Consider the following 21445-nt stretch of genomic DNA (forward strand, 5'->3'; position numbering starts at 1 on the left):
TCAAATATTGTCAAAACTATTAAGTATTCTAATTATTGTATTCACACATTTTTAGACTTTTGACATAATTTGGTTTTTATTAGCAAATCATATGTTATAATATGAAAACAAAGATAAATATAAAATTATAAGCATAATAACATATTACAACCAGCATTTTTGTGCAATCGCATTTTGATTTGCACAATTTTATGATGGGCACATCCCTTTAATGCAGAGCTGATATAATAGTACTAAAGCAAACATGTGGCCCGTAAAAACCTGTAAGCCTAGACCAGCCAGACTCTTTCGCTAACATATAACAACTGTTTTCAGCACACTGGTGCTTCTTGAACAAGTGGGAAAAGCACATTTTTGCATGCACCATTCAAAACCAGTCTAAGCACAGAATTGTTGCCACAACATGACTTTTTATTTTGCAGCGCTGTTAATTGGACATGCAAGATTGTTATCGTTGGCAAGTGTTGCCCCAGATGAGTCCTCAAATCTCAGCAGAGCTGCTTAAACAGCATCTGGGAGTGTCTCACTTTTCCGATTTCCTCCCTCGACTTTGTCATTAGGGGTGCACAGACTGCTGAAGCTGCTGATATACTGCTTTTGAGCTGCAGCGATGCATAGGTATACTCTTTGGCACAGTTTCTCAGTCACCCATTAAGCCCAATCAGGGATTAAATTTGTATGCGTTGTGGACAATTTCTCTTTGAAAGATTTGAGTAGGCTTACCCTGTATTCAATAAACTAGTGGTATTTTATGTCTGATTTAGTTATCAGTACATTTGGATTGGCTGTATTACTGTATATGAGTCATTTTTCTCTGATTTACTTTTTCTTCCAATTTTGGTTGGATGATCTTGATTAAAAATTCTACATGATGAAAACAGAATGAAATTAGGAACATATAAATGAAAACTGACTTTTATGAAGCAGCTCAAAAGTTTCCGTTGAAGCCTGATTCTGTGAACTCAATGAGAGCCGTGGCCCTGTAAGCAACATTTAATTGTCTGCGGCCCAAATTTGCCCAAAATGCAATCCACTCTTCTCCTCCTCCTCTTCATTGCAATTCGTCTTCTGAACATCAGCCATGGCCCTAAGCCAGAGTCCGATGAATTATTGAACACTTCAGTGGGAAAAAAGCCTGCCTTTGATTGATTGAAAAGTCTATGGGCAAAACAGAAGGGAGAGCCCGCCCTAGAAATATTGCCTTTCCTGCACATAAAGAGGAATCAAAAATGACACACAGCCTTGAAGCGTGAAACAGCAGGAATTTCAGAAGTGGTAGACAGAGTCGAGCCTGGTGCATTTATAAGGAGGGCAACAAAATGAAACCATTTACCATTGCCTGTCAAAATTATTTGACACCATGGAGCCTGAAGACACAACCTGTGATGGAAGGAAATGAAGTCAAATTAATATACAGGAGCAGGCAAAGTGTGTGAAATATAAATGAGTAATGTCATGATAATTATCATGGCAGCTTCAATGAAGATTGAACTAGATGATGATATAAGAAATAAGCACCTGTGCTTTGCTGGATTTCTATCTATTTAGAAAGAATAATTTGACACATTACAGTTACTGTAAACATATTGCCAAGACAAAGTTTGATGTTGGCTTGACAGAAGCCGCTAAATTCCTAAGAGCTTGCTAGAGTGTTCTAGGTGATTGTGAGTATTGCTCGGGTTTGTTTATGTATGTACTTGTGAATGTATTATATATATGGGTTGTTGACGTGAGATGGCTTATTTAAAATGCTGTAAATCGTTAAAAATGTATTTGTCCTACATGGAACTGTTGTTAAAAAAGCTGCAGTGTTATTCAATTTTTTTAATTTTTGAGCCAAATGTCAAAATTGTCCTATGGTGTGACTGTCCCAAGCATGCTTCCGTAAATTACAACTTTTATAAATTAAAAAGGAAAGCCTAAAAATGTTAATAAATACACCCGGCATAATTGTACAAGTGTCTATTTTAGTAAATGGCGATAATTTTTTTTCCCCATCTATATGTTTCTGAAAGTGTAGGAACTTAATACATTTTGTCTCTGAAAACCATGTCCTATGGTGTGACACCATATCCTGATTTTAAATCGGCCAATTCCAGAGAAAACTTTAATTAGTTGAAGGACCCCATTCATGGTCGTGTTACTGAAGCCCCCGGTGAAGCCCATGACACATGCACATGGTCAATTTTTGTGGGGGTGCATTGTGGGTGGTGTGGGGTGCTAGAAGAGTTTCAGTAACATACTGATTGAAAGAGACTGAATTTTGTTGATGAAAATTATTATTATTATTTTTATTTTTTTTAAATGTTGATATTGTTTATATCAAAATTAAACTTTCTTTTTCCTTTGACATGTTCAAAAATAAAGAGAAATACTTTAATAACTACCATTTCTGGCCTTTAGTGTGACGTAATGTCCTATGTTGTGACACACATAAAAGAACCACAGATTTGTTATCTCAAAATATCTAAAAAAAAAAACAGTTGAGTATTGCAATAGAGGAGATAGAAATATCACTCATCTTAAAATGGTATAATTTTCAGCAGTTTTGAACGAATGACAGCAAAGTTGATCTTGTTGTCAAAGTTTGTATTGAAATTGTCCAACAAGTCATGGGGAAAAAATTATGTTTATTATAATTTCATTTTAAATAAATAACACTCTATGAAAATAAGTGTCTAACAATAAAGATAAATCTCTCTCATGCTATTTATATATTATTAAGAGTTTTTTTTTTCTTTTTTTCCCTGTCACACCATAGGACAAATTTATGGTACAGTCAGAGGTGGGTAGAGTACCCAAAAACTGTACTCAAGTAGAAGTAAAAGTACTTGAAGAAATATTTACTCAAGTAAAAGTAAAAGTAATAGTCTGAATAGTTACTTGAGTAAGAGTAAAAAGTGTCGGATAAAAAAACTACTCAAGTAGTTAGTTACTAGTTACTTTGGATCATATACTGAATATAGTCTATTTTTATTTAGATATATAGATATTTAGATACATTTTTATACACACACACACTGCCATTCAAAACACCTTTAATTTTTTTTAATGTAATTTATTTCAGTGATGCAAATCAGAATTTTTATCAGCCTGATTTATTATCAATGCTGCTCTTTTTAGCTTTCTATTCATAAAAGAATCCTGAACAAACTGTCACAGGTTCCAAAAATATTAAGCAGCAAAACTGTTCCCTGTTGAAAAAACAGCATATGCTGGTATGGTATGTTTTGAAGCATGGGATGCTGGTTTGAGCTGATTTAAGCTGGTCCTTTGCTTGTCCTAAGCTGGTCCGACCAGCTCAAGACCAGCGCATGACCAGCACAAACCAGCATCCCAGCTTCAGAACATACCTAACCAGCATATGCTGTTTTTTTTTTGTTGTTTTTTTCAACAACACTGGTAATAAAACAATATATTTGAATGATTTCTGAAGGATCATATTACACCGAAAACTGGAGTAACAGCTGATACAAATTCTGATTTGCATCACTGAGTTAAATTAAATTATATTTTAAAGTTTAATTATGTATTATAAATGTATTTAACCTCTGACACGGAGAAGAGTGAAATCTCCTCACACGACCGCTAACGTTACAGAACATCTGAACATAACGAAACAAACGCACATTGACGGATCTTCTTCCGTCTGTTCTGCAAAATGTAAACAAATGTAGCCTTTATTTCTGCAAGCGTAAATATTGTGAAAATTTCCATATTAATTGTGTCTAGGCAAGGCATTCCTCCTGGAACTAACGCGGGTTTGGCGGGTGTTTATTTCATAGTCTGTGACAGCTTATTTAATGAATCAATTATACATTGTATTTAATGTGTAAGGTACATGTACAACAAACTGGTAATGTCATAGTGGTATCGTGTATTGTAATCGAATCTATACCTGTGGAACCGACAGCACACGCGTTCATCTAATAAAGATCTTCATAGCTAGCAAACCATAGCCTTTGCAGATTTGCTTTCAACTGACTGTAGATCCAAAGCCACGTCTTCAGCGCTCTTGATGTTACAACTCTGAGTGAGAACCGCTTCAGACGACTCAGCGCGTGCGGCAGGGAACTGAACGAATCATTCAAACTGATTCGCGAACCGATTCATTGGTCTGCCAACTGGTTTGATCAAGCCTTCGAACAGAATTGACTCAAAAGAATGAATCATTCGCGAACGGGCATCGCTCATTGCCCAGAAAAAAAAGTAGATGGCGCGCTTGGAATAAACTGAAGGATTTTTAAATTGTATGCATTAAGATAAAGTAACGAGAGGAGCGTCGCCCACAGTAACGAAGTAAAAGTACCGTTTTTTCACTAACAATGTACTTGAGTAAAAGTAAAAGTACCCATTTTTAATTATACTCTAAAAGTATTAGTTACCCAAAAAATTTACTCAAGTAAATGTAACGAAGTAAATGTAACTCGTTACTACCCACCTCTGGGTACAGTTCAGTAAAAATGTAAAAAAAAAAAGAAATTGAAATTGAAGTTAGTGGCCCTTTATATTTTCTCAAAGATCAGACTTTACATTACATAAATATATGCATTTCTTCTTCAAAAATGGTCTTTTACAAAAAAAAAAAAAAAAAGCATTTTATATATATATATATATATATATATATATATATACACAGCGGGTAAAATAAGTATTGAACACATCACCATTTTTCTCAGTAAATATATTTCTAAAGGTGCTGTTGACATCAGCACCAGATTTCACCAGATGTCTGTAACAACACAAGTAATCCATACATACAAAGAAAACAAAACAATTAAGTTCAGAAATTAAGTTCTGTGTAATAAAATGGAACGACCCAGGGAAAAAGTATTGAACATGCTTACTGAAATGTATTTAATACTTCATACAAAAGCCTTTGTTGGTAATGACCAAGTCTTTTTTTTCAAGTGTGAGTTTTTGACCTTTTCTATCATGTAATTTCACTATTGCAGACTTTAACACAACAAGAACGTACCATTTTAAATCAAATGAAGAAGACAATTCTCCAACTACAGAACACCTTGGCTTTGATACCTTGCTCAGCCTTTACTGAACTTGTTTTATAGTCCATTCAACTAAAATCTTTTAATTGGTCAAACATTTAGAAGAATACAGCAAGTTATGTCAATTAAAATGTAACCGTTTACTCTGTTATATGTTACCTTAACTAAGATTTATTACAGCCATTTTCATTCCGGTGTTATGGATCAACTGGGGATCGTGTTAACTGGGGATGTGCTCGTGCACGCAAGTATGTTTACCTGGATTTCCAGCAGATGTTAGACGGCGACAGATTCGTCACTGCGATATTCCACGGGTCATAGATTAAAAATAGTTTTTCAACAGTTGTATACATTGGCATCATGCATAATAAAGTTTTTTGATTGCACGGTGTCCGTACCTGCGTATGTCACGCGGTTTTAGGGAAGTTTACCATGCTCCGATCACACGCTCACAACCAAGCCCACGTTAACAGGGGACAATTGTTTCAATGGATGATCAAACATGAAGTAAAAATGTAAGTACTTTCTTTTCAATATTAGCCTACTGTATCACATTGTGTCTGTAGTGTGCTGTCATGTGTTCTAAATAACAGATATAGATTAAGTTAAAATTAGCAGTAGATAGGCTACCTAAAGCAAACATGAATTGCAAAGTCCTTTAATTTTTTATTGACAAGCCTGTTCATTGAGTTTGCTATTGTTCTTAATCAAATTATTTATTTTCTGAGTGATTATATATATATATATATATATATATATATATAGAGAGAGAGAGAGAGAGATCATGAAAAACAAACAGAGATGGGCTACTTTGGCTTGGCTTGAGTTTGTGTGATTTTACTCTGCTAATTGTATTATCTGAGATCTCTTGCTTGTACAGTTAACTCTGGTGCCTTTCTATCCTCTTCCTTGGACATAAAGTTTCATCCTGGATTTATGACTGATCTGAAATCAACATTTTGCATTGGCTTAGAACTCTGTTCAGAACAATTCTGTACTCAGTTTCTTATAATCATATAATCAATTAAATTAACTTCATTTTATATATGCTTAATAGTGTGTCTGTATTGTACTGTACATTATGCTCAGTTAGGTGCTTGAATATAAATGTTGTGAATCTGTTGTCTTTCGTTGAACATGTAGAGAACACTTTGTTTAAAGTAAATTCTAAGTTCATGACTCCTGGTTTTCATTTTACATATAGGCCTACTGGTCTCTTGCCAGACTACTAGTGTTTCCAACCATAGAAAACATGTTATGTGCAGTGCATCAAAGCCAAACTCTTTAAGTATGTGTGATGAACACAGGAAGGCATTTTTCCACAATTTGAATGCGCGATATATGTTACATGTATGGCATGTTTATATTTTTAAGGTGGCAAAGTGTTTGACAGGTGTTTATTAAAAGTGAACCATGCTGTAGGATCTTTCTTACTGCCTCATAGCTTCTTTTTCTAGTTTCCATGTGACAATCACTCAGCACCCACAACTTTTTCATGACTGACACAGGCAGAACATATGATGCTGTGATGATGAATTATTATTACATATATGGCTAATATTGCAAAAGACAGTATACATCACTAACCTCATTTGGCATCTTACACAAATATGATACCTCTCTCCCAAACATTAATTAGAATAGGAAAACCTTCAATATTTACTTTATTGCAGACTTCTTGAACTAAAAATATGACACAAAAGTCTGTCAGTTGCATAAATAATGAGTGTGGACCTCTTTATATATATAACTTTGAATTATGCCAGTTATCTTCATTTCAGGTAACAACCTCACTAACATTTGGATTCAGCCTTTCTGAAGATTTTAGATGACCCTAACACCTGTGAAGAGATAACAACCCCTGCAAAAAAATTATGATCCTAAGAATCAACATGCAAAACTGCACAATTATCCTTATATTGTAATCATTATGATCACAATATGTAAATCATTGCCTAAACATGTTTGTGCTTAACTGAATGATGTTAACTACCCAGATACAGCCTGTTTCCAGTCCAGATGGTGGATCAGCACCTAGAGAAGACCACAACAGCTCTGAATGTCAGTGGAGACCATGTCTACTGTAGATGTGCCCCACAGACAGATCCCCTGCGAAGACCTCTTCACCTCAGCCATCAGCACAACTGAACTGAGCCGGAGGATCACATCACTGAATCAACGATGAACTGACTTTAACTGAGAAACTGACTGTTTACTATTGTCCTCATTTTAAAGCTGCTTTACAGCAGAATTGAACTTTGTTTGCATTATTGACACACTATTTCAGTATTTAACACTGTGAAGCTATTTGGACACAACCTGTATTGTATAAAGCGCTATATAAATAAAGGTGACCTCACTTGACTTAACAGACCTCTATTATAAAACTGTACATTTCTGCAATATGGACATTACATTGACAGTCATTTCTGACATAGAAAAAAAAAAAGCATTTTATATAAAGCTGCTTTGAAGCTATGTATTGTTAAAAGTGTTTGTGTGTGTGTGTGTGTGTGTGTGTATGATTTTGCTTCAACACCTAACTATGAATATACGTTTGTTGAACATTCCCTATTCAGGATTATTCAATGCAATTTATCTGTCACTAATTCTAAATTATATGCATAATGCAAAACTATAGCTTGTTTATCACTCATTCTTTAGCAATATAAAAAAAGAAAGAAAATGAAATGCTTGACATTCCTTTGACCACAGCAATATTGATGCTCAAATTCATTTAAGTAAACACCTTATTTAATGCATTTACAACTGTCATTAGAAAAATCTGTTGAAATGAAGGTAGCCTAAACAAATTAATCTGGGCGTGGTCTGAGACGCGACATGAAAGCCCATTAAAACTTCCCTTAAACCGCGTCAGATACATTGGAACATCGACAGGGGAACAACAGAGTCCAATAATGATACAAACATTCACAAATAATGTGGAAAGCTTTAAAATCTGTTCCGTTGAAAATTCCTTTGACGAATCTGTGGAGGTCCAACATCTGCTGGAAACTCAGGTAAAACTATTAGCGTGCACGCGCACGTCCCCAGTTAACACGATCCCCAGTTGATCCATAACACCGGTATTTCGCTCGATGGTTTTGTTTTCGCCGCATACCTGCGTTTACAGCGGAAGTTCGAGGCGGCTGAGCCGGCGAATAACATACGTCATAATCAACCGTTATGTGATTGGCTTATGGGTACACCAATGATTTTAAACTTCAGACAAGCACCCGCCCACGAGAAAGTAAACGCTTGTCAATTATGTCCTACCAGACTCTGTCTACGAGGCAAAGCGAAGTAGCAGAGTTTGGTATTACCAGGCTAAAGAAATTGCTGGAGAACTACGTAAACATATATTTTTATAGTTTAACAAAATTATTAAAAATGATTAACTGGTGTTTATCAATCACTAAAAACGCACACTTTACAATAGCCTTTATTTAATAACAATCTCCATTTATAACATTTTTCATACAAACTAAACATACAGGAACAAAGAAAAAAAAGTCACCTACATCTTGAATGGCCTGACGGTCAGTAAATTAACAGCAAATTTTAATTTGTGGTTTAACTATCCCTTTAAAGCTCCAGTTGACAAACATTACATCTGTAATACAACTAAAAAATGCAGTTTAAACTTTGTTTAATGAATTAAGAAAAAAACTAAACAAGCTAAACAAAATGTTAGCAAACAAAAATTTACACATTATTACTGTTCACAATTACATCTTTAAAATGAGGCAGAAGTGAACCAAAAAAAAAAAAGAACCAGGTGTTACAGTATATAAAATCAAATCAAGTCACCTTTATTTACATAGCGCTTTATACAATACTGATTGTGTCAAAGCAGCTTTACAGAGTCAAACAGGAAAATAGTTTGTCAATAATGCAAGAGAACATTAACAAGTCATTTTTCCAGTTAAAGTCAGTTCATTGGTGATTCAGTGATGACATCATCCAGTTCAGCTCTCTTCCAATAGTGTCTATGCAATCAGCCAAGCGTCCCCAAATAAGCAGGCCAAAGGCGACAGCGGCAAGGACACAAAACTCCATCGGTGAAAGAAATTTAATAGAAAACCTTGGGAGCAACCAGGCACAGTCGGGGGGCAGTACTTGCCTGGCCAGACGAAACCAGCATGGTGTGGTTTAATTCTAGGCTGCAACACAGGTCAGATTGAGCAGGGGACTTGTCTGGTTCTCGTGGTCTTGTCCCGACGGCTGACGGGGGCTTCGCAGGGGATCTGTCTCTGGAGCTCATCTAGCTGACATTCAGGGCCGTCGAGGTCATCTCTAGGTGCTGATCCACCATCTGATCTGGATATGGACTGGATCTGGATGGCTACGGTGACCTTGGAATAAGAATGAAACAGACTAATATTAGCGAAGATGCCACTGAGAACATTAAAGCACATTATAATTGTAGTAAAAACTCTAAACATTTACACATATTACCTGGAATGAAAACAATAAACTCCTAGTCTTGAAAGTACACACAGTATGTAGTTGCAGTGGAGCGGTCTGGTCACCAGCCAGTGTTTGGTGCCTTGGAAGAACTGACTGGGTTGCATCTGAAATCTTGCAATGATGACAAAGCACCAATGAAACCTTTGGCCACACCCTGATGGAGAAACAAAAGTACATTTTAAGTTCAAAACATGAAATGATGCCTTTTAAATCATTTACAATGTATCAATATCAGTTAATTACATTTGTGATGAAACAGAATTTTTTTTTTTTTTTGCACAAATCTATTCCACAATCTATTGCACAACTGGGAGCATTGATGCTGACTGGATTTGTAATAAAACATGCACATTTCATATTATAGGGTTACCTCAAATAGCATAACAATAATATCAACATATAATGGTCCTGCCTGTTGTAGATAAATACCAATGGTGACGTTTTACAAATTGACTGAGTTGTCCCAGACAGTGTTAACTGAGCCACAGTCTTTCCCTGCGCACGATCTAGTGATTCACTGCCAAGGGAACTGACTGAGACGCTTTGAACGGCCGTGTGAAACGATCAGTGTTGCCAACTTAGCAATTTTGTTGCTAAATTTAGCAACTTTTCAGACTACCCTAGCAACTTTTTCTTCCAAAAGCACCTAGCAACAAATTTAGCAATTTTAAAAAATTTATTTGGCAACTTTTAGCAACTTTTGACTCAGACAATTAAAAGACACATTTTCCATCCAAATTACACAAAAAGAAAACCGAAGATGCCTAGCAGTACACCCATCATGTGAATTGAGTTAGCTGCTATTTGCAATTCTTCAATTTAATAATAATAATAACTCAATAATAGAATAATTGTTCATTTATGATACACTTTGTTAGTAGCTTGTACTTGCGATTGTTGATCAGTTAGTACGCTGTAAGAAAAATGGAAAAGATAGGCTACTAGTAATTTTCCAGGATGTTATCCATTGTAACCCTGTAACCCGAAAACACAATGCGTAATTTAAAATGCAGGTAAAAAACCAATACGGAAAATTCTTTCATATTAACATAAGTTTATTGTGCCCTATTTTTACAGCCTTTTCTTGGAGTGTAGCATACTAACTACTAATACACTGCTTAAAGCATTATTGTTGAGAATGTGTTATATTACTAGTTTACTAGCTATAAAAAAAAAAAAAATAAAAGTTTTTTTAATTGTAATCATTCAAAAATGTGTAAGTGTTCAATAATTCAATGTATTTTAAAATACAGTTATTTATATTTTAATATGATATTTTGCATATTATTTTACAAACAAATCTAAATTAACATATATAAAATATATATTTTTGCTGAGATTTGATGTTGTGACAATTTTGCGCCGTGATTACGCAATGACGTCATCGCGCAATGACATCACAACGTCATTTAGCAACTTTTAGCAACAAATTGACCTTCCTTTAGCAACTTTCTCTGAAAATTAGTTGGCAAGACTGGAAACGATTCATTTGTTCATTTATGTTCGGAACGACGAACTTCTCTTCCGATGCGCCATTCACGAGACAAGAAATGCTGTGTAACGTTAATCCGCCCAGTTTGAAAAGAGCGACATTTCACCTTGGCTTGTTAGTCGTTTAATGCCGTCTTTTTACTTCATGGGACAATTGCAAAAGTTTACACATGCAAAAACCCATTCAACACGCCCATGTTAACTTCAAATGAGCGCATTACTGTGGTTTACATTAAGTTACGTTTCATAGATTTCGGTTAACGTTAGTCGTATTAAGCGTAATGGCTTATAAAAGATATAAATGGCTTATATTTTCACGGCATGTAAACACAAAAATATCATACAACACGCCAAGATGAGCTAAAATTCATTATAGTAACACAGCTTTTGATATTAAGAGTTTTGGATTAAACAAGGTGAAATACCACATTCCCTTAACTTAAATTTCCCTCAGACATCATACAACGCTTATTCGATGTTTTTACGTTTGTGCAGATAATATGTTTTAAATAAAACATTTACACCTTTTAAATATAAATTTGATAAATTCATTCTAAAGTTAAGTACAAATATTTATTCATTATTCATTATTCACATTTATTCATATTTATGCCACTAGACTTAACTTTACCTGACGCCAACTTGACATACACTGCCTTATATCCACTTTTCTTCAGATATACAACTCATAAAACACTTTCTAAAAAAATAAATTAAAAAAAAATTAAAAAAAAAATCGAACATGTTGCATGATTTTTGTTAAATTTACTCTAAAAAATAACATTTATTAGTGCAATTTACATGACTCGTGAGCTTGACAAGATGGCGGCGCTGTTTCTCCAGCGAAGTCACTCAGGCTCGTGCACGTGCAGAATGACCTCAGTGTTGGCTGGATTTGTTTTGTTTTTTTGACTTAATATAATATGTATTCTCGACTAAGCCCAAGCTATAAAATTAGTTCAACTGAAATATTTTAGCCCTTCCAACATTTTGTTAATTGGATTTTTTACAGTGCAGCGCTGAGCAAGACAGTAAGTGAAGAGAACTGTTCAGGAACCACTTCTCCAGTGATTTTCTCTCTTTGATTATGCAAGATTAACGAACCCTGCATAATAATAATAATTATTATTGTTGTTATTATTATTATTATTATTATTGTTGTCTAGCTGTCCTTTTCTGGAATATTATGGTCAGAAAAATTAGGTAATAATTTTATGTTACATAGGCCTATGTAACCCCAGTTCTTCGAGGGAATGAGATGCTGCGTCTGAGAACGCTAGGGAACGCCTTCAGCGTGACCGCGCTCTGATACAAGTGTAATCTGTCCAATGGATGGGTGAGACGTCACGGGCGGGTGACGTAATGGCCAGGAAGCATAAAAGCATGTGCGGTGGAACCGGCGTCAGCTTCAGGAATGAAGCAACCGCTCATAGGGATGCCGGAAGTGTGGCATCGAGACGCAGCATCTCGTTCCCTCGAGGAACTGGGGTTACATACGTAACCTAAGATGTTCCTCTTCAGGAATTCGAGCTGCGTCCGAGAACGCTAGGGGAACGAGATTCCCACGCTGCCAGACTGACAAATCCCTGCCTAGTGTGGATGGAGCAAGAGAGAGAAAAGGCCACAGGTGGCTAAAGTGGGCGGGGCCTGCGTCCCGAGGGCCAACTTCTGAGAAGTGAGTCTTGATCCCCAAGAGGGGAGAGCAGAGGACTCGAGGCTATGGAATAGCATCCTGATCCACTACATGGCATAAGATCTCTGGCCGGAGGCCTCAGCCTCTGGAGGAAACTTGTAACTAGGGGGTTTCTACCCACTGATTGCCCACCAAGAAAGGTCTGGTAGGCCGAATTGCCGCCACGTAAACCTTCAAGGTGGAGTGGGTCAACCCTGTGGAGAGTCGGGCCTGCAGGAACTCCAGAACTGTACCAATCGGGCAGTTGACTGGGTCGAGCTGGCGGTCTCCGCACCATGAAGTGAAAAGTTTCCACTTCAAGGTGTACAGTTTCCTCGTTGAGAGAGCTCTGGATTGGAGGATGGTCTCAACATCCTCGGTTGAGAGACCAGAAGCTATGAGTTGAGCCCCCTCAGGGGCCTCCCCCACAACTTCCACATCTCCGGGCAGGGGTAATAGATCTTTTTTTTTCTTTCTTTCTTACATAGTGGAGCTTATTTCAAGTGACAAACAACACTAAATAAGACTCACAACACAGATTGACAGACACACACACACACACACAAAGTAGCGGTTGCTGAATGACAAAAGCTGATGCACGTGTTTTTATGCTTCCTGACCATTACGTCACCCGCCTGTGACGTCTCTCCCATCCATTGGACAGATTACACTTGTATCAGAGCGCTGTCATGCTGAAGGCTTTCCCTAGCGTTCTCGGACGCAGCTAGAGTTCCTGAAGAGGAACAGGGGTCTGTTACATAAACGTCTTAGACTAGTTTTACAATTTTTTTTTTTCTATAAGGTTTTTTTTTTTTTTTGCATAAAAACTTATACTATTAATCTAATTCAGCACAAAAAGTAAGACTGATTATCCCTTGGCTACTGCTGGTGACAGTCTTAACATAATGACTGTGTTTATGCAACTGGCCCCAAATGTTTTTCCAGAAGAATTCTTGGAAGAAAACTAGCAAAAATAGAGAACATATTAAGGGGGGAAAAGATGAATATTACATATGCTTGAAACTATGTACTCTTGAAATTTATGCTGCTTGTTAGATCATGAACACATCCTGTTCTCATTGTGAAGCATCTCTACAATTCTTCACATATTTCTTTTACAAGAATACAAGCAAAATAGTGATTTGCGGGCAGAAAAGTAGTATAGCACTTGCCTCCTCCAAAGCACAGTTGATAAGACACATGTCACTGGATAGGAAAGCGTGTGAGTTTAGCTGAGGCCTTCCTAATGTCTGTGCTAATAAGATGAATGGAATGCCTCATACACCTTTAATGGCTAACAGATCTAATGATGTGGAAAGTTTTGTAAGGCAGCAATGTTTTCTGGGTAAGATGAGATAGAGCAAGCAGTAGAGAGACTTAGACTGTAAAGCAGCAAGCGGTGAGCTTAAGATGTAATATGGATTTAAAGCGTTTGCTTAAGGCTCAAACCTGGTTAAGCAACTAATTCCTCATCTGAACTCCTATAACCAGGGATAATAATTCCCACTCACACATCTTTCTCTGTTGGAAATCTTTTACAGAAAGGGTATGAAAGATGAAAGAGGCAGATATGTAGGCAATTATGCGTGCTATTTTGATGTAGAAATACTTCCTCAGAGTTCAGTCTGCAGGATGACGTATGAGAAAGCTGAGATAAAGTGCAATAAATTTCACATTGGTAGTAACCTAATGAACTTATCAGGTACAGTGTGCATGTACAGTATATATGAAATTTAGCCCTCGTTTCAAAATATCCGACAATTTCATTTATGTTAGACAAAGAAAACAAGAATAAAAAAAAAATACATTTTTCGATTTTTTTGCCTGAACTACCCCTTCTTAAAAGGGGTAGTTCAGCCAAAAATGTTTTGTAATTTACCCACGCTTCAGTTCAAGCGGCAGCGCAGAGCACACATGAACCGATAACGTTGCTTTGACTGAAGACACACATATGATATAGGTGTGCTTTCTGTATGCATTATCTATGATACCATTGCACTTGAGCAAGATATTCTGCCTCAGTCTTCTACTGAAACAACAGCTTAAACCCGGTGATTTGTAGGTCTTAAACAGCTGGTGTAAGCTGAATTAGTTTATGTTCCAGTTGATGCTGGTTTAGCTGGGCAAAAACCCTACTGAAACAGCAAAATCAGCTTGAAACCACTTTAGACTGGTTAAAGCAGTTTATTCTAGAGTGGTCTACATTAAAGATACTGTTTGGTCAAAATGACCCCCTGCTCTGACTATTCTGCATGTTTAACTAGGACAGTAACTGCTTGTTTACATTCAAGAGACAAGAGAATCTCAGCTACATTATTATTCTTAATTTTTCTCTGTGAAGATCTTATTTGGCAGGAAAACTGTCCCTTGGCAAAACTTGTGGAGTCCACTCTTTGTGAAAGATGACCAAACATTCTGACCACAGACAAAATAAACAATTTTGTAATCTGTTACTAGCGCACAGCTTTAAGTAAGATTCTCAGCCAGCCTTTGAGCAGCATTTCACTCGTTCGTTAAAGGATGCCTTTCATTAACAGATGTGTGATGTTCTGGGCAGGCAGGCATATCTCTTGGGTTCAATCCCCGACTCGGTCTGGCACGACACCAAGTCACTTTAATGTGATTTACTCGCAAATATTCACACAGCTAGCAGTGCTCCAATTTCATGTAATAGAAGTTTGGACTTGGCACAGGTGAAAACCAAAGCTCATTCCATTTCATTTCAGTGGTTTTGTTTGTAAGCACATAAATCAACTACGTATTGTCTGGTAATTCAAAATTACAGAAATTTAGCCTCAAATAAGAGACAACACATAACATATATCACCATATTCATCAACAAAAAAGAAGGACAGAATAAAGAAACAGTGTGGGAAAAATTAAGCAGTCCCATACTGCTTCTAAAGACATTAAGTAGGTAATTAGCAGCTCTGAAATTAAATGCACGTAATTAGTAGATGATTAGGGAAGTCCTACCTCCTTAAATAACTGTAACTTTATTTAGGTGTGCATTACTGTAACTCCTTACTGAGGATTAAAGTTACGCTGTAAGAGAAAAAAAACAAAACAAAAAAAAAACTAACAGACATTATAAGCTTTCGGACATTTCCTTTAACCCTAAAACTCTACACAACACAGTACATTGCGATGTGTTCAATTCAATTCAAAATATGGACAAAACACCTGTGAAAACTCAGTACAGTACAATAAATATTATTCAAATTCGTATTTTCTCTGTCCCTTCTCTGACGAACAGTAAAGGCTAGAAGGGATACGTATGGCGCTACTGGGCATGCGCACATCAATACAGTGTAATTTTTGTCACACTGTACAACAATAAGTACTATTTTTTCTTTATCGTAAGGGGTAGGTTTAGGGTTGGGGTAGGTGTAGACGTTAATAAAACGGCAAGTAACTCGTTGTAGTCCCTATGAGGCGTTTTTTTGTAGGTATTAAACTGCCAGAATTTTAAAATATCTCCATTTGCATTGAACTTTCAGCGCCGCAAATTTTCAGATATTGTTTATGCTCAAACAGCAACTTTACACACTAACTAACGTTAAAAAAGTGAAATCGCAATCAACCACCCATTTAAAACCAGTTTAAATGTTAGTTAAACCAGTTATTTGAGTTTGCATAATGATGCATTTAAACGTTAAAGGGATAGTTCACCCAAAAATGAAAATTCTGTCATTAATTCTGTCAGCAGGCGTATGTGTTATTTACATGATGTGGAAGCAAGCGCATGCGTCGTGATATTCTTTCCACAATGGCAGCGCACCGCTGCAGACGGGATGAGGAGGAGAAGAATTGTTGAAAAAAGTCGTTATTTTTGTTTTCTTTGCGCACAAAAAGTATTCTCGTAGCTTTGTAAAATTAAGGCTGAACCTCTGATGTCACATTGACAATTTTACCGATGTCCTTGCTACGTTTCTGGACCTGGGAAAATTGCAGTTGTGTTGCTGTTTATGGAGGGTCTGAGAGCTCTCAGGTTTCATCAATATATCTTAATTCGTGTTCCGAGGATGAACAATGGTCGACATGAGGGTGAGTAATTAATGACAGAATTTTTATTTTTGGGTGAACTATCCCTTTAATGACCAACCGTATCTTTCTAAAAGTTCACAATGTTGCAGATGAAATGTAGCATGGATAACATGAAATACAATTTTTTTTTTTCATCAGGTTAGATATTAATTGTTAATCACTCAAACCCTTGTCTCTATTAGTCTGTCTGTCTCACATATCTGCCATGTTTGTGGTTTTTTAACACTTTTTATTTGTGTTTTGTAGTTCTTATCAAACCCTTGTCTTACTATTTACGATGGATACTATGCAAATGTTCAGAGATAAGTCTTGAGGTGATATACTGTAAACGGACAACTGAGGGCTAACAATTTGCTGCTGAAACTCTTAATTGACATTACGTGACCACGCAAAACCGTTAAGTGGCATACCATCAATAGGTAACTTTGCTGAACTATTAAAAAAAAAAAAAAAAAAATATATATATATATATATATATATATATATATATCAACAAATGTGAAATTTTAAATAAAGAGAGGGAAAAATGTAACAAGCATCATTGAGTGTACACAAAGGCATAAGGCAGCGGGTGTCACTGTCCAAAAGTAATAATCTGGTCTACTTTATTCATTGAAAATCATGTAAAGATATAAAAACATCCATATTGTCACCGATAACTGACATTTATAATGGTTAGAACCACCACTGCATACATCCATTTCTGTATTGGTACACAGTGCAATGTAGTATTACCAATTTCGGGAATATTGACTTGCTCAATATTGTTGCTCATTATTTTGCCTTATGAGGCCGTTCCCAGACAATTTGTAATCCATAACAATTCAGGATAATTTATAAGTAGAGAACATTAAAGAAGGTTTTCATGTTTCCAATGAGTGGTAGACCCAGCAAATTAAAGTTCAGACTGTGTAAAGTCAAATGAATTACAAAAAAGAACACCTACAAATGTGGTCAGAATTGTTGGTACCCATGGTAAATATGTCAAATATATCAAAGAAGGCTGTGAAAATAAATCTGCATTGTTAATTATTTTGATCTTTTATTAAAAAAATTCACAAAAATCTAACCTTTTAATTGGAGAATAAGAATTTAAAATGGGGGGAAATATCATTATGAAATAAATGTTTTTCTCTAATACACACTGCACATAATTACCGATACCCTTTCATTCCGTACTTTTTGAAACCTCCATTTGCCAAAATAACAGCTCTGAGTTTTCTCCTATAATGCCTGATGAGGTTAGAGAACACCTGACAAGAGATCAGAGACCATTTCTTTATCCAGAATCACTCCAGACCCTTCAGATTCACAGCTCAGAGAACTGGAATGGCCATAGCAGAAGGTTGGTTTTGTATCCAGTGACCCATTTTTGCGTTGTTTTTTTAAAGTTTGTTTTTGGATTATTGGTTGGTAGATCCAAACATGGCCCATTATAAGATTTCTAACAGAGTCAGTCACTTTTTTATTTTTTTATCTGTTGGTATTTGATAGAATCAAAGATGCCATGTGTCTAAACAAGATGTCCAGGACCTCCAGCAGAAATATAGGACCACAACATTAAAAATACAGCAGTATATTTCATTGTAAACGTGGGGTACTTTTTATCCCTGTGCTCACCAAACCCATCTTGAGTGTTTGCTACTAAAAATTTTTTTTTTTAGTTACATCTGACCATAGAAGCCGGTCCCATTTGAAGTTCCAGTCATGTCTGACAATATGCTGGGGATTGTTTTTGCATGAGAGCATTTTCTTTTCTTGATTTTTTTTCTTGAAACCCTCCCAAACAACATGTGGTGTAGATGTGGTGCAGGTTCGACATTTTTTAAAGGTTTTCTGACCCTGAGACTCAATTATTTTCTGCAATTCTCCAGCTGTGGTCCTTAGAGAGTCTTTAGCCACTCAAACTCTCCTCCCCACCATGCATTAGGACAATATATACACACGTCCTCTTCCAGGCAGATTTGTAACATTTTCTGTTGATTGAAAATTCTTAATTATTACCCTGATGCTGGAAATTGGGATTTTCACTCCTCTAGCTCTTTTCTTAAAGTCACTCTCTAATTTGTGAAGCTCAATTATCTTTTGCTGCACATCAGAAATATATTCTTTGTTTTTTCTCATTGTGATGGATGATTAAGGGAATTTGGCCTTTGTTTTCCCTCCTATTTATATTCCTGTGAAACAGGTAGCCATGGCTGGATAATTTTATGTTCATAACCACTCTGGTGTGCTCAAAATTGTGAATATGAATGGGAATATACTTCACAGATATTTTACTCATAAGAATTTTTAGGGGTACCAATAATTGTGTCCAATGTGTATTTGAAAAAAACAACAAAAAAAACAAACATTTATTTCATAATGAGATTCCCCCCTCCATTTTCAATTGTTTTAGTTCAAATAAAGATCAAAAGATTAAAAATTAATAATGCAGGTTTATTTTCACAGCCTTTTTTTGGTCATATTTACCAAGGGTACCAACAATTCTGACCATGTTTGCGTGTACGTCTAGGGATCTACAGGCGTTGGTTAACATGTACATTTTTATTTATTCCTGGCAGTATGAACGGAAAAAGTACTGAAAATGTATGAAGTAAATAGGGGACTAGCAAAGAGAAAACATGTTCCTTTAAAAGAGAAGAATAAAACCAAACCAAAGTAGAGATGTGTGGTCATTATGCACCATAATGCAGTGTATCACTACTAACACTTCTTACCACCCTTTAAGCACAGTGGTAGAGAAGAGATGATTTAGGTAGAGACCATATGTGACCACTACAGCTCAGCTGAAATTGGGTCGAATAACATGACACTGATTCTATTCGAACTTTGAATTGCTGAAAAAGGAAAATAATCCTTGCAAAAAGATAATAATCCAAAAAGTTGCAATGGCTGAATCACAGTTTAGAGCAGTGGTTTTCAAACTTGTTCTTGGGGACCCACAGCTCTGCACATTTTGCATGTCTCCTTAATTTACACACCTGATTCAGATCATCAGCTCATTAGAAAAGAGCTCCATGAACTCAAATGTGTGTGTCAAATAAGGGAGACATGCAAAATGTGCAGAGCAGTGGGTCCCGAGGAACAGGATTGAAAACCACTGGTTTAGAGCTCTGTCTCATTATAATGCTGTAGGGGTGCCTTAACACAGTTTACACTACAAGCTGTTAACAGGGTGATGCAACCTGCCAGATAACTAATTCTTCCTAACTAATTCGAGGCCATATGGAAGGCCGACGGGGCCAAACGTCTTCAAATGGAACGTGTCAGCACGCACAATTTGTCCGCGTTAACGCGGCAATTTTGAACGCGTTTCTTTATATATTAAAGCATATGGGCCCCATACGGGCTGTAAATATGGGCCCTACATGGGTTTGTCCATGGGTTCCATGTGGGCCCCATCTGAATCTCATATGAGGCCTGACTGGGAATACAAGACCCATATTGGTCCCACTTATGAAGCACATGTGGGATATACTAGGGCCCAGTATGGGTACTGGACTGGCCCCACATAGTGTATATGAGTGTTTTGATTAGGTTTTTTTGAGGCATCTCACCTGGACAGTATAATTATAAATAATTGTTCACTATATTGATAAAAACAACATCAGTATTTCAGTTAGGTAAATGTCAGTTTTCTGCATGAACATTCCACTCTTTATTAATCTACAAACTCACAAAACATGAAAGTGTGCAATTTGAAAAATCATACATTAAAATGTTGTACAGGTTCAATATAATACTTTATTATAATTTTCTGACACATTTTTTATACTTTTCAGGTTTTTGTAAAATGTTGAACATCAACATTAACATTTTGATAAACCAACAGGGTCATACCATCTCAACAACTGGTCTTATATAACTAATCTTACATAACATAAAAATTGACGGTTAACAGTTAAAAGCTTAATTCACCCAAAAATGAAAATTCTTTCGTCATGTCACTCCAAACACATAAGAAATTAATTAATTTTCAGAACACAAATGAAGATCTTTTTTTTTTTTTTTTTATCCGAGCGATTTCTGTTGCTCTATTGAAAGTTTACTTCTCCAAAACTCTGATGCTTCAAAACATTCATAAAGAGATTTTAAAATAAATCCATATGAATCGAGGGGTTTAATACAAGTCTTCTGAAGAGACATGATCACATTACATGGTAAACAGATTTATATTCAGCTTTTATTTACATATAAACATTGATCAGTGAATATATAAAGAAGTTCAACGGTACTTGCATGAGAACAAACTTCATTGGTTTTCACGCTTCAAGCAAGCAGGCTTGACTTTCCGTTTATTAATACGCCATTGTCCGCTGATCAGTGTTTATATGTGCACAAAAGCATAAATTATATCTGTTCATTTAAAGTGACTGTCTCTTCAGAAGACTTAGATTAAACAGCTCAATTCAAATGGATTTTTTGTGTGATCTTTTTAAGAACATTTAAAAGTGTCAGTTTTGGGATTAGACTTTTAATGGAGGGCAAGAAATCTCTAAAAATATCTTAATTTGTGTTCCAGAGATGAATGAATGTTTTATGGGTTTGGAACAAGTAAATGAGGGAGAGTAAATGACAGAATATTCACATTTGGGTGAACTATCCCTTTAAGAAACATCAGTGCTCTTCTAAATTTGACACACTGACACAATGAAGAAACACAAAAACAAACTCACCTGAACTTACAGTATAATAATAAAATATATGTGACCCTGGACCACAAAAGCATATAAGGGTAAATTGTTCGAAATTGAGA

General features: G+C 36.1%; 1 long non-coding RNA gene across 1 annotated transcript; it reads right to left on the bottom strand.

Moving 5' to 3' along the window:
* Nucleotides 1–461: 461 nt before the first annotated feature.
* Nucleotides 462–4375, bottom strand: LOC131541440 (uncharacterized). Its single transcript, XR_009271507.1, has 3 exons — nucleotides 3899–4375; nucleotides 1334–1380; nucleotides 462–1206 (listed from the first exon to the last, which is right to left on the bottom strand). It is a non-coding gene; the product is annotated as an uncharacterized LOC131541440 (long non-coding RNA).
* Between the last annotated feature and the right edge of the window lie 17070 nt (nucleotides 4376–21445).

The sequence above is a fragment of the Onychostoma macrolepis genome, chromosome 05 (assembly GCF_012432095.1).
Source record: "Onychostoma macrolepis isolate SWU-2019 chromosome 05, ASM1243209v1, whole genome shotgun sequence".
Lineage (NCBI taxonomy): Eukaryota > Metazoa > Chordata > Actinopteri > Cypriniformes > Cyprinidae > Onychostoma > Onychostoma macrolepis.